Below are 16,005 nucleotides of genomic sequence, written 5' to 3'. Positions count from 1 at the left end.
TAGGTGTTTACCCAGGCCAGTCAATGGGTAGGTGTTTACCCAGGCGATTACCCAGGCCAGTCAATGGGTAGGTGTTTACCCAGGCCAGTCAATGGGTAGGTGTTTATTACAGGCCAGTCAATGGGTAGGTGTTTACCCAGGTGATTACCCAGGCCAGTCAATGGTGATGATTACCCAGGCCAGTCAATGGGTAGGTGATTACCCAGGCCAGCCAATGGGTGAGGTGATTACCCAGGCCAGTCAATGGGTAGGTGATTACCCAGGCCAGTCAGGTAGGTGTTTACCCAGGCCAATCAATGGGTAGGTGTTTACCCAGGCCAGTCAATGGTAGGTGTTTAACCAGGCCAGTCAATGGGTGATTACCCATGCCAGTCAATGGGTAGGTGTTTACCAAGGCCAGTCAATGGGTAGGTGTTTACCCAGGTGAGTGGCCAGTTGTGTACCCAGGCCAGTCAATGGGTAGGTGTTTACCCAGGCCAGTCAATGGGTAGGTGATTACCCAGGCCAGCCAATGGGTAGGTGTTTACCCAGGCCAGTGATTACCCAGGCCAGTCAATGGGTAGGTGATTAACCAGGCTAGTCAATGCGTAGGTGATTACCCAGGCCAGTCAAAGCGTAGGTGAGGCCAGGCAATGGGTAGGTGTTACCCAGGCCAGTCAATGGGTAGGTGTTTGATTACCCAGGCCAGTCAATGGGTAGGTGTTTGATTACCCAGGCCAGTCAATGGGTAGGTGTTTGATTACCCAGGCCAGTCAATGGGTAGGTGTTGCACCCAGGCCAGTCAATGGGTAGGTGTTTACCCCAGGTGATTACCCAGGCCAGTCAATGGGTAGGTGTTTACCCAGGTGATTACCCAGGCCAGTCAATGGGTAGGTGTTTACCCAGGTGATTACCCAGTCCAATTTAAGCTTGACTCAGATGAAAAGGTACAGGATTTAATAGATCCTAATGAAATACTTCACACTTGGACTAAGTCACCAGAAATAATTTTTCCTCCTTGATTCTCCCAGCTAGCAGATTTTCTTTCACGTTACGTTACCATGGAGATCTAATCAGTCAGACCAAACTTCGAGAGGAAACAGGGATGAATTATAACCCCCAGCCTCTGCTGTGCTCATTCTCTATCTGCGTCCCAAATGACAGCCGATTCCCTTTATAGTGCACTACTTTTGACCAGGGCTTTAAAGGGAACAGGGTGCCATTTGGGATACAGACAAAGACTCTGTGTTCCTGGTCAGATGTTGGAGGTGAACAGCACATCGCGGTCGACAAGGCAATGTCATCGGCCTGGCACTGGGAAGTTGTTCATGTCCAACCTGCTGTGTCTGGCCATGGGCTGGTAGATCAAAGGACAACAGTAATCACCTGACTGAAGTGCAGAGAGAGAGTCTCACACACACACACACACACACACACACACACACACACACACACACACACACACACACACACACACACACACACACACACACACACACACACACACACACACACACACACATACATACATACATACATACATACATACATACATACATACATACATACATACATACATACATACATACATACATACATACACACACACACACACATACATACATACATACACACACACACATACACACACACACACACACAGTTTTGCCACCATGACTTCACTGTGTGACCAAAGTAAAGTCTGTCATAGTCTTTTCATTCAGTGGTGAATCAGCACTAACATGACTAAAAATGGCCAACAAGGCTTTTATGAGACTCCAGTGGACGGTGTCATCTACAGTGACACATGTGTTGTTGTTTAGGCTCTGTACTCCAGCACTTTGTACTCCAGCACTTTGGATTTTAAATGATACAATGACTACGAGGTTAAAGTGCAGACACTTCTACATGAATGTGGAGGCTACCATGATTACGCATAGTCCTCAATGAATTGTGAATAATGATGATTGGGAAAATTAGACACACAAATATCATACCCCCAAGACATGCCAGGGGGCGGCAGGGTAGCCTTGTGGTTAGAGTGTTGGACTAGTAACCGAAAGGTTGCAAGTTCAAATCCCCGAGCTGACAAGGTACAAATATGTCGTTCTACCCCTGAACAGGCAGTTAACCCACTGTTCCTAGGCCGTCATTGAAAATAAGAATTTGTTCTTAACTGACTTGCCTAGTTAAATAAAGGTAAAATGTAAAAAAAAAAAAAATTTAAACCTCGCACCATTACATTAACAGGGGAGGTGAACATTTTCTTGGGGTTATGATACTTGTGCATTTGTAACTTTCTCAGTCATTTACATTTGAGTCATTCAGCAGTTGCCATTATCCAGAGCGACTTAATTAGTTCATTCATCTTAAAATAGCGAGGTGAGACAACCACATATCACAGGTAGAGAAAGTACATTTTCCCTCAACAATGTAGCTCAGTAGAGTCAGAGTTAGGGGGGGGGTCAAGTGCTGGTTAGAGGAGGGGGGGGGGGGGTCAGGTGCTGGTTAGAGGAGGGGGAGTGTCAGGTGCTGGTTAGAGGGGGGGGGTCAGGTGCTGGTTAGAGGAGGGGGAGGTCAGGTGCTGGTTACGTGTTATTTTATATTACCCCCCCCAGAAAATATTTACAGTTAATACATGTTTTATTTTATTATTATGTCTTATTATTATTATTCACAATTCATTCAGGACTATCTGTAATCATGGTAGCATTCACATTCATATAGAAGTGTTTAGAAACATTATATTCCTATTTACAATAAACGTGACTCCAAAATGCCTCAGTACATTATTTATCCTTCACTTCTTTTGAGCACAAAATAATCAGAAACACAATCTAAACAAATAGCAGATGCATCCAACCAGTTTGTAGAGTCACAAGGTGGATGTAAACATTGTGTTCTGGGAATATGTGAACAAATACTAATCACTTGACTACTTTAATATAACATAAGTAATTTGTTCCAATACATTTGGTCCCTTAAAATGGAGGGACGATGTACAAAAAGTGCTGTAATTTGTAACGGTTCACCGATATGAATGAAAATACCCTCAAATGAAAGCTGACAGTCTGCACATTTAACCTTGGTGTCATTGTGTCATAAATCCAAAGTGTTTGAGTAAAGAGCCAGAACAACATGTGCTGCTGTCCTAATGCTTTTGGAGCTCACTGTACTGGCCTCGTCTCACGAGCATGTAGCCATTGTTCCCTAATAGTCTAATGACACCAGGTGGCACTACACTCAATATACAAAAATGCTTTCATGGATTGAACTAAGAATCTAATTATTTGATGGAGGGAACTGGCCTTGCTCTAGGTTAATAGTGGATGGATCTGGCCTTGCTCTAGGTTAATGGTGGAGGGTTCTGGCCTTGCTCTAGGTTAATGGTGGAGGGTTCTGGCCTTGCTCTAGGTTAATGGTGAGGGATCTGGCCTTGCTCTAGGTTAATAGTGGATGGATCTGGCCTTGCTCTAGGTTAATAGTGGATGGATCTGGCCTTGCTCTAGGTTAATGGTGGAGGGTTCTGGCCTTGCTCTAGGTTAATGGTGGAGGGTTCTGGCCTTGCTCTAGGTTAATGGTGAGGGATCTGGCCTTGCTCTAGGTTAATGGTGGAGGGAACTGGCCTTGCTCTAGGTTAATGGTGGAGGGTTCTGGCCTTGCTCTAGGTTAATGGTGAGGGATCTGGCCTTGCTCTAGGTTAATGGTGGAGGGAACTGGCCTTGCTCTAGGTTAATGGTGAGGGAACTGGCCTTGCTCTAGGTTAATGGTGGAGGGAACTGGCCTTGCTCTAGGTTAATGGTGGAGGGAACTGGCCTTGCTCTAGGTTAATGGTGGAGGGAACTGGCCTTGCTCTAGGTTAATGGTGGAGGGATCTGGCCTTGCTCTAGGTTAATGGTGGAGGGAACTGGCCTTGCTCTAGGTTAATGGTGAGGGAACTGGCCTTGCTCTAGGTTAATGGTGAGGGAACTGGCCTTGCTCTAGGTTAATGGTGGAGGGATCTGGCCTTGCTCTAGGTTAATGGTGGAGGGTTCTGGCCTTGCTCTAGGTTAATGGTGAGGGATCTGGCCTTGCTCTAGGTTAATGGTGGAGGGTTCTGGCCTTGCTCTAGGTTAATGGTGAGGGATCTGGCCTTGCTCTAGGTTAATGGTGGAGGGTTCTGGCCTTGCTCTCTAACTGGCCTTGCTCTAGGTTAATGGTGAGGGTTCTGGCCTTGCTCTAGGTTAATGGTGGAGGGTGGTGCTCTAGGGGAACTGGCCTTGCTCTAGGTTAATGGTGGAGGGATCTGGCCTTGCTCTAGGTTAATGGTGGAGGGATCTGGCCTTGCTCTAGGTTAATGGTGGAGGGAACTGGCCTTGCTCTAGGTTAATGGTGAGGGTGGGAGGTTAATGGTGGACTGGCCTTGCTCTAGGTTAATGGTGGAGGGAACTGGCCTTGCTCTAGGTTAATGGTGAGGGAACTGGCCTTGCTCTAGGTTAATGGTGAGGGGTTAACTGGCCTTGCTCTAGGTTAATGGTGAGGGATCTGGCCTTGCTCTAGGTTAATGGTGAGGGATCTGAAATTGCTCTAGGTTAATGGTGGAGGGATCTGGCCTTGCTCTAGGTTAATGGTGAGGGAACTGGCCTTGCTCTAGGTTAATGGTGGGGAACTGGGTTATGGTGAGGGAACTGGCCTTGCTCTAGGTTAATGGTGGAGGGAACTGGCCTTGCTCTAGGTTAATGGTGGGGAGGGAACTGGCCTTGCTCTAGGTTAATGGTGGAGGGGTGAACTGGCCTTGCTCTAGGTTAATGGTGAGGGAACTGGCCTTGCTCTAGGTTAATGATGGAGATGAGAGAATAGAGAAGATAGACATATTTGATGATGTGCTCAGGGTGTGATATCCCAACTCTACTTCTCAAGGTCTTAAGCCTATTAAACGGCAGTGAAAACCATGATACATCAAGTTTGTCAAAAACGAGTGGAAAATTAAATGAATTATACCATTTGTTTTCCTCGTTGGGAGTTTTTACCAGTCAGGGTTACCATAGCCACTCTGGCAGGAAGGCTGATCTCAGACTAGTGGCGCTACGGCGCTGGTGATTAGATCTTAACCTTGGAGAGGGAACACTCAGGCGTAAATATCATTATTTCTTTCTCCCTGGCTCCTAATTAAGGCCGTTTTGTTAATAAACGGGAATGTTGTTTAAATGCTCATGACCTCACCGTTAAGCAAAACAATAACACGGGTCAAAAACAAATCTCGCCCTTCACCGGATCGTTCAATAGAAGCCGGTGGCTAATTAACCACAAAGCACAGTCTCTTAGTTCTCCAGGCCCGCCAGAGCGCCAGCGTTGCTCCATTTCTCCTCTCTGGATCCACCCTTGTCCCAGAGCCCATTCCTTCATGGTCTGAATCTTAATAAAATAACAGAGAGGGAATGGAGTGCTGACGGGCCCAATCCCAAATCTGATTAACCCGTTTGACCCCAGAGGAGAGTTTTCTGAGGCTGATGGAAAAATGGAGAGGTAGAGGGAGTCATCTGATAACTGACCCCTAATATGGTAGCCAGGATTGCAGATAATGAAAAGTTAAAGAGCCAGGTTAACGCTGATGGCATCAATCAGGACCTGAACTCGTCCACCCAGTCCAAACCTCTATTATGGTCCATTGTAAACCATAACCACTGAGGCCATTACAACCCCATCCAAACCCTCCAAACTACTATCCAATAAGGGTTGTGGGTAGTATACTCTGTTCTGTGTTTCCTCTGGGGCTAATGACATGCCTAGACATGTGTACTGTAATTAGGCCGGTCACTGAGAGGGGAACTCAAACTTATTATCAAACAAAGGTCATTGTGTTGCTCTGCTGGCGTCTGAAACACTGCCCTCCACGCATCTATCATCCGACTTGTCCAAAATCCTGATGATACCTAGGCTGAGAGACAGACAGACTCCCCGTCAGCAAGAAGCCGCCCCTGGAACTACTAGCTCGGTCCCAGCGCCCGTTCTTATTTACAGGGCTGGAGTGCAGGGGCTATCCAAACAGGACACGCAGACATCGGCCAATGCGTGGACACCCTTGCCAAGTCCAACAAGCTCAGGTCTCTGCAGATCCACAGACAGGCCTCTCCCCTCTTGTTTCCATCCCTTCCTTAAACAAGCCCCTCACTGACCTTTGTGTTGTCTTTTCGTCCTAAATGACGTTTCCGCCTCTGTGCAGATGTCAACATAAGCAAAGAAAATAATAGAGAGATCCACCGCCAATGTACTGTCAGACGACAGCAGTCCCCCACATGAGCGGTTAGCATTAGCATGCTAGCTCCCAGTCACAGACAGTGCTGCATTGATGCGCCTGTTTAGACTAGAGAATATATGTTTTCTGTGAAAGCAGGGGCGCGGCTGCAGCCCTATAGCAGCAGCCACCGGAGCCTGTTCCAGATACGGAGGACCCTGCTGCGGCGGCCATGAGCCTTTCACCTGACGTGCTCCTGGAGAGACACAGCTGTATAAATATAGACAGCGAAGCCCAGTGCCTGGGCTCAAACACACATGGTGTAAGAGGTGTTCCTGGGGTGCCAACCCGGGGCATAACAACTGTCAGGACAGAGAGGTGTATTCAAGTTTCTGTGCTAGGTGAGAATCCACATTTCTCTCTCACTGTGAGAAAACAGATACATTTGTTAGCTAGGCGGGACGGTAAAACAAGTGTGTACCAACAACAAAAATGGTATTGTAGCTAGATATTCTATAACTATATTAAGTTGAAAATATGAATAACTATCATGAAATATTGGGGTCAACAGAAGTATGTTTTCTGATTGGTCACAGAGAGGCCCACAATTAGAGCCACCCAGCCCAGTCAAGCCAGGTCTGTTCACACTGAACATGAGGACATGAACCCTGCACTTCATCAGATCCACCCTGCTTCTGCCCCTGCCTGTCTGGGCTGGACCTATTGTCTCACTTGAAACGACTCTATCCCAGGGCTGCTAGCAGGCATACCGTCTGTGTTAAACAACGCTTGCCTGCATCTGCCTCGCCCATTCAAACGCAGTCCATCGGTGCTGTGTATGTGTGTGTGTGTCGGTGTCTGTGTATGTGTGTGTGTGTGTGTGTGTGTGTGTCTGTGTGTCAGTTTGTGTGTGTGTCTGTGTGTGTGTGTCTGTGTCTGTGTGTGTGTGTGTGTGTCTGTGTGTGTGTGTGTGTGTGTGTGTGTGTGTGTGTGTGTGTGTGTGTGTGTGTGTGTGTGTGTGTGTGTGTGTGTGTGTGTGTGTGTGTGTGTGTGTGTGTGTGTGTGTGTGTGTGTGTGTGTGTGTGTGTGTGTGTCTGTGTGTCTGTGTGTGTGTCTGTGTGTCTGTTTGTGTGTGTGTGTGTGTCTGTGTGTGTGTGTGTGCGCACACCGTTTAGGCTCTTTGCCTTGGTGAGAGTCAGCATTCAGGGTGCAATAGGGTTAACACTGAAGCTTGCAAGGTGCTGTCTGCTACCAGATACCATCTGCAGGGTTTATAGGCCAAGATACAGGGAGGAGGAGGTCCCGGCAGTTGACCTGACTATCAAAACATGTCATGCTCTACTCTTCTATATGACCTGTTAGTATTCAGGACCAGGGGACCACCGTTGAGTTTTACGGCCCTCCAAATATTTGGGATTCCAGACATTTCGAAAGTAATTTCAAAAGTCACAAAATGTTACGTTCTTTATCAATTCGCTCCAAGAACACGCTAGTCTGTAACATCAACATTGCCAATGGCTTTGTGTGAAAGTTATGAAATCCAAGGCAATGACAGTAGAATAGACACAGACCTACTGGAGCTATATCTAGAACATTGACCAGATCCGAGATACTCAACATTGGTCAGATTTGCTCCGGAATCCTGAAGAGTCTGGAAGATATGTGTGTGTGTGAGAGTGAGAGAGTGAGAGAGTGAGAGTGAGAGTGAGAGAGTGAGAGTGAGAGTGAGAGAGTGAGAGTGAGAGTGAGAGAGTGAGAGAGTGAGAGAGTGAGAGAGAGAGAGAGAGAGAGAGAGAGAGAGAGAGAGAGAGAGAGAGAGAGAGAGATTAATTCTCTCCTCTTGCTGGGCTTTATGCTGGGTCTTCAAAGCATGTAGAAGATGTTTTGATGAAGAGCCAAGGAGCCGTGAAAAGACCTAGTTCCATCTGTTACACTGGGAACTGTCGCTCTATGTGTTTTAACTCTGGGGGCAATGTCACCATTTTCAACGTAAAGCAGATACTGATACAAAATAAAGGATGTGTTTATTGATTAAGAGCCTGCTGGAGCACAGTCCTTAAATCTTCAATGAGGACAGACAGGCGAGACGCTAAAAGCACGTCGGTTAACCAGGGAGCACATCAACGCGTGCCAACATGATGTGGGCGGGGCATAACGCCACGTCATTGACCGGCAACAAATATGTGTTCAAGTATTGAAACATATTTTTAAATTCTTTCCCTCTCGCCTCAGTCCAATATTACTGTTTCAGATACCAACAGAGGCTCGTGTTGAAACAACCGCAGATGTAATCCCAGCATTAGGCATCAGATAGCTTCACCCGACCTGCGTAATATTCTGTACCACACTATGTGAATCACAGGCCCATAAGCCTCGTGTCACTTTCAAACGCAAACATACGTTTGCCCAGTTTGCATACCACTCAAGCCCAGTTGCATTAGGGCAAAGTCTCCTCCACAGAGGACAGACAAGCATTTCTGCTAAGTAAGTGAACTGCTGTGTCAGAACACATCTGACTCCGTTGGGCTTCAGGACAATTACAGTGGAAAATTACCCAAATCCCCCACGCTTTTCTCTCTTGATAAGATTACATCACATATAGATCTTTGTTAGCGCAGCTTTGTGACTGACTGCCCATCTGAGAGACCCAAAGGAAGAATGAATCACTCAATCTGTGTTGGCCCAAAGTGTGCAAACTATCTCAGCAGTGGTAAAAAGCAGATCTATCTAGTCTTTCTTGCATCTTTCTGGCGTCCTCTAGTCGTGTTTTCTTTGCCTCCTCCAGTCAAGTCATTAGATTAGATTGACTCATAAAGGACGGAGGAACATTTCCTCTCAAGTCTTTGATCCTGCACCAGAGCCTGGACAGAGCTAAACCTGGAGCTTCAAGCAACAGACAGACAGGTGAAGATCTGTTGCTACGGCAAGTTGAGCAGGAGATTAGAACGATAGTACACTACCTGCTGCATTAATCAGCAGACAGAACCACCCAGCTAATTGAGCACGTTTCCTTCTTGTTAAAGACTATAATCATGTTAGGACATCTCTGTTCTTCAGTGTTATTCCTTCCTCCTGGAGCAGATGAAAGACTGGGTGCCTGCGATCGTGGCCTGCATTCCAGCCAAATGCTGAAATGTCAAACTTTTGGCAAGCATGGATCACCTTTAATCATCTCATAGCCTGTTTTTTCCCCTCCAGCTAGTCTTTTCTGGCCTTTCCTGGTGCACTCTGTGGGCGGAAGGCTTGTTGGCCGCTCGGGCCACACGTCTGTCCGATAGGCCTGACGGCGGTGTCTTCAACGGAGAGTCAGAGGGTTCAGTCATGCTTAGCTACCTGTGGAGTTTATACAGAGGAGCTGAGCCGCTCTAACCTCAGACCAACAACATTCCCAAGTTGGATAGTGTAACCTCTATTGTAAAAAACAGGCACCGTTGGTCGTAAAGCCAGTTAGCAAGACAGTGTTGGGCATGCCACTAAGTAAAAAACACGAGAGGGAAACAGGAACCATCCCAAAATGGGGTGAAGTGGGTATGTATAAAAGAGTAAACAACTCTGCTATTAAACTGTAACAGCCTGGCTTTTGGTGCCAAGTGCTACTTTAGAAGTAAAAACCTGAGGAAAATATTCTCACACACCCACACATTAACACACCCACACATTACACACCACACCCACACATTAACAACCATACATTAACACCCACCCAACCATACATTAACACACCCACACATTAACACACCCACACATTAACACACCCACACATTAACACACCCACACATTAACACACCCACACATTAACACACCCACACATTAACACACCCACACATTAACACACCCACACATTAACACACCCACACATTAACACACACCCCACATTAACACACCCACACATTAACACACCCACACATTAACACACCCACACACCCAACCATACATTAACACACCCACACATTAACACACCCACACATTAACACACCCACACACCCAACCATACATTAACACACCCACACATTAACACACCCACACATTAACACACCCACACACCCAACCATACATTAACACACCCACACATTAACACACCCACACATTAACACACCCATACATTAACACACATTAACACACCCACACATTAACACACCCACACACCCACCCATACATTAACACACATTAACACACCCACACACCCACCCATACATTAACATACATTAACACACCCACACATTAACACACCCACACACCCACACACCCACCCATACATTAACACACATTAACACAACCACACATTAACACACCCACACACCTACCCATACATTAACACACATTAACACACCCACACATTAACACACATTAACACACCCACACATTAACACACCCACACAGTAACACACCCACACACCCACATTTTAACACACCCACACATTAACACAACCACACATTAACACACCCACACACCCACATTAACACATGTACACGAGCTCAGATCACAACCACACACACAATGAGACAGGCTAAAGTGTATAACCTGCCCTGAGGTTTTATAAGCAAAGAGGATCTGCCTACATAGGAACACCTGTGAGAATTGAAGTTCCACTCTCTCCCACCTATCTGTTCTCCTCATCAGCCACACTACCGTAAACCATCAAACTGGCTTCATCTCCCTCACCTGGAATAAGAAACCTAAGGCAGTGGAAGTAAAGGGCCAAGTGTGACATTTTGATCAAGAAGCTTTGGAACACATTCAGTAGGCCTCCACATTGTCCAGACTCATATCTGGATAAGCAGTCACAATCATTTGATAGTGCGTCTCTCTCTAACTTTTCCCCAACACTCCAAACCCCTGTTCAGGTCATAGAGAAGCCGACGGAGCAGAGGGGTTTGGACAGCCAAGTTGGAAGCATGTGATTTTCCTCTTCTTACTATACCACTGCTGGCATGGCCAGATGTCTGTGATCAACAGAGGGCTCGTTAGTCCGTGGGAGAGGACACTTTTTTACCCAGAGGCCCTCTCTCTGGTAGAAGGAGGCGTGGGATTGGCTGGCGGGGAAGAGCCGGACACCCTGCTCTTTCAGCACATCTGCAGAGCAGCAAGCTGGTGGAGTGAACCCAAACATCCTGTTTAACAGCACAGCCAGCAAACACACTGATCCTTTGGCCCGGTCGGCACGGCTTTCAGCAGCGCCTTACGAGGTGCGTGGAGCGTGGACCGTGACTCAGGCCGGACCTTCAGAGTGTTGTGTTTCCCCTCTTGATTGATACAAATAGCTCGGTGTAAATAAGATGACAGTTTCTCCTAAACAGTGCTTCGGAGAGAGTGTCAAGCTCATGGAGTGAGCGGGAGAGCACATCCTTAGCTTATTTCAACAGCTTACATGTTGTGAACTGTGACTGATACCATATGCCTACGTTGATAACTGATTCTAGTGCACAGTAATATGGGGAATGTTTCAACAGAATGAATCCGCGTAAATCCATCTGAAATGGATATTTCAGATTAGATTTCAATAAAATTGTCTGACCATGTTGCTGCATCAGAAACTGGCTGGCTGACAAGCCTTCCATCTTTCCCACGCACCACCGTCTCCCAGCAGCAGCTTCCCGTCTCTCCAGCGGTTGAAGTTATTGCAACACATATATACCCCCAAACCTCAGCGCCAGAGGATCTTTTCACCCTAAACGCCGTAACTCAAGCCTCCTCCCCAAGACTAATGGCCCCTGTCAAGCGCACGGAAATTAATATCAGCGAGCGCCTATCCACCGACAAGGAAGAGGGGCGATGTTTAACAGCCCACTCCCCGGCTGTCCTCCATTATAGCTCTGCTTCTGTGCACTTCCCACTGGATAGGAGTTAGTGGACAAGCTCAGATCAAAGGGGTGAGATGGGGGTATAGACTCCCACCACCCCAGTGATTGCGTTCGTACACACTAAACAATGTGGTTCTATTTAAAACGTCTTGACTCCAGATTACTGAAAATATTAAGTTGCTTAAACGCGCTGAAGGCCACGCCATTACAACAACTCTCCATCCCTTCTCCCCCCTCCATCACCCTCTTCTCTCCTCCCTCAGCTGTTCCCTCAGAGGATGAAGGAGGAGCCAGTACAACAACTCTCCCCCCTCCATCACCCTCTTCTCTCCTCCCTCAGCTGTTCCCTCAGAGGATGAAGGAGGAGCCAGTACAACAACTCTCCACCCCTCCATCACCCTCTTCTCTCCTCCCTCAGCTGTTCCCTCAGAGGATGAAGGAGGAGCCAGTACAACAACTCTCCACCCCTCCATCACCCACTTCTCTCCTCCCTCAGCTGTTCCCTCAGAGGATGAAGGAGGAGCCAGTACAACAACTCTCCACCCCTCCATCACCCTCTTCTCTCCTCCCTCAGCTGTTCCCTCAGAGGATGAAGGAGGAGCCAGTACAACAACTCTCCCCCCTCCATCACCCTCTTCTCTCCTCCCTCAGCTGTTCCCTCAGAGGATGAAGGAGGGAGCCAGTACAACAACCCGCCCCCCTCCATCACCCTCTTCTCTCCTCCCTCAGCTGTTCCCTCAGAGGATGAAGGAGGAGCCAGTACAACAACTCTCCCCCCTCCATCACCCTCTTCTCTCCTCCCTCAGCTGTTCCCTCAGAGGATGAAGGAGGAGCCAGTACAACAACTCTCCACCCCTCCATCACCCTCTTCTCTCCTCCCTCAGCTGTTCCCTCAGAGGATGAAGGAGGAGCCAGTACAACAACTCTCCACCCCTCCATCACCCACTTCTCTCCTCCCCTCAGCTGTTCCCTCAGAGGATGAAGGAGGAGCCAGTACAACAACTCTCCACCCCTCCATCACCCTCTTCTCTCCTCCTCAGCTGTTCCCTCAGAGGATGAAGGAGGAGCCAGTACAACAACTCTCCACCCTCCATCACCCTCTTCTCTCCTCCCTCAGCTGTTCCCTCAGAGGATGAAGGAGGAGCCAGTACAACAACTCTCCACCCCTCCATCACCCTCTTCTCTCCTCCCTCAGCTGTTCCCTCAGAGGATGAAGGAGGAGCCAGTACAACAACTCTCCCCCCTCCATCACCCTCTTCTCTCCTCCCTCAGCTGTTCCCTCAGAGGATGAAGGAGGAGCCAGTACAACAACTCTCCCCCCTCCATCACCCTCTTCTCTCATCCCTCAGCTGTTCCCTCAGAGGATGAAGGAGGAGCCAGTACAACAACTCTCCACCCTCCATCACCCTCTTCTCTCCTCCCTCAGCTGTTCCCTCAGAGGATGAAGGAGGAGCCAGTACAACAACTCTCCACCTCCATCACCCTCTTCTCTCCTCCCTCAGCTGTTCCCTCAGAGGATGAAGGAGGAGCCAGATGCGGCTCTACTAGTCTTTAAAACCTGAATTAGGTGCCTGTATCTGCTTCCAATACCCTTAAACCTCCCGTTCACATCTTCTTTGAATGAAGATGCAGAGGAGGCGCCAGGCGCCGTTAGCACTGCACAGTGCCCACTGCCAGATTTATACAGATTTACCTCAGCTTCAGCTTTTCCCTGCGGGAAAAGGTGGAAGCATCTTTTGAAAGCCAACTGTCTCCTTTGTTCGTCTATACAGGCGGAAAACCTTGGTAAATCACTTTAAGGTGTCTCTTTCGTGGAGACACACAGCTCCGCTGAACACAAAAGCCTCTGTCTCTTGCTCTCCAGTCTGAACAGATAAATACAGTGAAGAATACACAAGCTGATATCAGGTGGGAGAGAGAGAATGTTCGGTGCCAGACATAAAGCACACCATAGACTTTGGTCCGACAGCCGTTGGCTTCTCCCCTCTCACATAAAGGCTGTGATTGGACACAATGAGTTTCTTGTCCCTCTGTCATAACACAAGTATTGACACTCCCCTTCCAAGATGGCCGCCACTCCTTCCAGCTCATTAACAGATTATGAAAGAATATTTGTTTGTCCATTCTTCTTAGCGTCAAGGACCATCACCATCTCCCCTTAATGGCTGCCCTGCCCGAGCTGAACCTATCAGAGGTGTAGATACATAAACCAAAGAAAAAGACAAAGATTCCCTGTGTTTCAAAACATCCTACTTACTTACCATGTGGGCAAGGCAATTACCTAGAAGGAGATTAGGACAAATATGAGTCTATAGAGCCATTTCTATTCATCAACAGTGAATAGAGGGAACTTGTTCCTTCATCCGGGAGCACAAAGCAGTGCACAGAGGTCGTTTTCTCATGAGCGTGGGCCCAGCAATGGCGCCCCTTGGCACTGCACAAACTGCCCACTAACAGTACTGGGAAGAAATTAAACTCAGACTTCAAACGGTCTCACAAGACGGGATCAAGGATTTGGCTGTAAAAACATAGGAGCTTTCACAACACAAGTTGGCCAGTAAATAAACTAAGTGCAATTCAGTGTCAGGAGACTACCCTGTGAGAACAACTAGCCAGAGTATAAATACCAGAGGTTTGTTAGAGAGGCAGAATGAGGGGAAAAGGAGGGAGAGGAGGAGAGGAGAGGGAAGGAAGGACAGAAGGAGAGGAGAAGGAGAAGGAACAGAGAAGGAGAGGAGAGGGAAGGAAGGACAGAAGGAGAGGAGAAGGAGAAGGAGAGAGAGAAGGAAGGGAGAGGGGAGAGGAAGGACAGAAGGAGAGGAGAAGGAGAAGGAGAGAGAGAAGGAGAGGAGAGGGAGAGGAAGGACAGAAGGAGAGGCTGGAGAAGGAGGAGAGAAGGAGAGGAGAGGGAGAGGAAGGACAGAAGGAGAAGTATTGAGAGGAAGGACAGAAGGAGAGGAGAAGGAGAAGGAGAGAGAGCTCAGAGGAGAGGGAGATTATGAAAGAAGAAGGAGAGGGAGAGGGAGAGGAAGGAGCCAGAAGGAGGGAGAAGGGAGAAGGAGGAGAGGGAGAAGGAGGGGAGAATGAAAAGGAGAAGAGAGAAGGAGGGAGAGAGGAGGAGAACCAGAGAGAGAAGAGAATGAGGTCCCTGAAGGAGAGAGAGAGAAACGGAGCCAGAAGGAGGGAGAGGTGGGCAAGGAGAGGGAGATTAGGAGGATTAAGGAGAAGGAGAAGAAATAGAGAGAGCTATAGAGCCATTTCTATTCATCAAGAGGGAGAATGAGGAATGAGGTTCATCCGGGAGAAGAGACAGAAGAAGCAGGAGAAGGAGAGGAGGAGGGGAGAAGAGAGAGAGAAGGAGGAGAAGGGGGAAGAATTCAGTTCCAGGAGGGGCAAAGCTGAGGGCAGTAGTTCATGTTAACAGTCATTAATGGCAAAGTTAACACACTTTAGAAAACTTAACACTCTTTACTGGCAATGCTAAGGCCCGGTGTGGAGACAGAAAAGGAACTAAGTATATTTGCAAGAGAGAGACCCCTGTGAGGACACTGTGGTAGAGTATAAATGACACTGTGGTAGAGAGCAGAATTAGGACACTGAAGAAGCAGGAGAAGGTGGTAGAGGAGGGGAGGAAGGTAGAGAGAGTTAAGGAGGAGAAGGGGAGAGCATCCTTAGAAGGATGACACTGTGGTAGAGCACCTTATATTAGGAGACTGTGGTAGGCACCTTATGTTAGGACACTGGAGAGAGCACCCTATTAGGACACTGTGGTAGAGAGCACCTTCTATTAGGACACTGTGGTAGGGCAATATTAGGACACTGTGGTAGAGGCATCTTATAAGGACACTGTGGTAGGAGAGCAGAATATTAGGAAACTGTGGTAGAAAGAGACCTTATATTTGGACACTGTGGTAGAGAGCACCTTATATTAGGACACTGTGGTAGAGAGCACCTTAAATTAGGACACTGTGGTAGAGAGCACCTTCTATTAGGACACTGTGGTAGAGGAG

General features: G+C 47.8%; 1 long non-coding RNA gene and 1 pseudogene across 1 annotated transcript; one reads left to right on the top strand and one right to left on the bottom strand.

Annotated features, from left to right (window-relative positions):
- Positions 1-16,005, bottom strand: part of LOC118377299 (neuron navigator 3-like) — a 270,177-nt pseudogene that overhangs the window by 232,413 nt on the left and 21,759 nt on the right.
- LOC127924349 (uncharacterized) lies at positions 3,763-4,091 on the top strand. Its single transcript, XR_008117695.1, has 3 exons — positions 3,763-3,773; positions 3,838-3,869; positions 3,902-4,091. It is a non-coding gene; the product is annotated as an uncharacterized LOC127924349 (long non-coding RNA).

Source organism: Oncorhynchus keta, unplaced genomic scaffold (genome assembly GCF_023373465.1).
Source record: "Oncorhynchus keta strain PuntledgeMale-10-30-2019 unplaced genomic scaffold, Oket_V2 Un_contig_3968_pilon_pilon, whole genome shotgun sequence".
Taxonomy (NCBI): domain Eukaryota; kingdom Metazoa; phylum Chordata; class Actinopteri; order Salmoniformes; family Salmonidae; genus Oncorhynchus; species Oncorhynchus keta.
The sequence above is the reverse complement of the archived record's forward strand: the minus strand, read 5'-3'. Positions and strand labels throughout refer to the sequence as shown.